The sequence below is a fragment of the Aplysia californica genome, unplaced genomic scaffold, assembly GCF_000002075.1.
Source record: "Aplysia californica isolate F4 #8 unplaced genomic scaffold, AplCal3.0 scaffold00991, whole genome shotgun sequence".
Taxonomy (NCBI): Eukaryota; Metazoa; Mollusca; class Gastropoda; order Aplysiida; family Aplysiidae; genus Aplysia; species Aplysia californica.
The window spans coordinates 192,319-193,243 of NW_004798261.1; positions in this window are offsets into that span (position 1 = coordinate 192,319).

Genomic DNA, 925 nt, shown 5'->3' on the forward strand with positions numbered 1-925 from the left:
AGAGAGAGAGAGGGGTGGGAGAGACACACACACACAGAGAGAGAGAGAGAGAGAGAGAGAGAGAGAGAGACGGAGCGAGAGAAACAGAGAGAGAGACAGACTGACAGACAGACGGACAGACAGACAGACAAAGAGATACACAGAGATAGAGCCAGAGATAAACAGACAGACAGATATATTATGTACACAGCGTAATAAGTTTGACTACCGCTCCATAGTGCTGAGCGGAACATTATTACTGTTATCAATGGGTAATCGAACAAAAAAACCCACCAATCTAACAATTCCCAAACCTGAAGCTCGAGGGCAGTGTAACCATGTTGTTATGAGTTTTATTAAACAAACCGACTGGCAGATCCTGATGTAAATTCTGAGCACGCGCGGAATATCCTAAAATTTTCTGTTTTATTTGATTTTGTGACAAAACAGGCTATCTCTAAATGTTCTATCTTACACTCTCCAATTCATGTCACAAGCGGAATTTCTAATCGTTATAACTAACTGATTGATTAATATATGTACGATACTTTTTTTTTTTTTTTACAGAACGAGCTGTAAACAGTGATTATATACTGATTTTGCTCACTTGCTTCTTTCAACAGCCTACGTATCGTGAATTAAACACTTAATTTTTTGGGGATCTTTATTCACTGTTTGGACATAATGCATTTTGTTACAAAACTCCTATATTTTCTCTCGGAAAACCCCAACTGATAAAATAATCTTTTGTGTAAATAGTGAAGCAACGAGCAAAACCACCAGGGAGATAAATGAAAATTGCATTGATTCGGGAACACGAAATGCTCGACTCCCATGAGATGGATTTGTTTGTTCTTTGTTTACAAGAAGCGTGCTCAACTTAATCTCACTTCCTCCCTCTAAACCTTCCCCTCCCTCTCTCCTTCTCCATCCCACCCCCACCCCC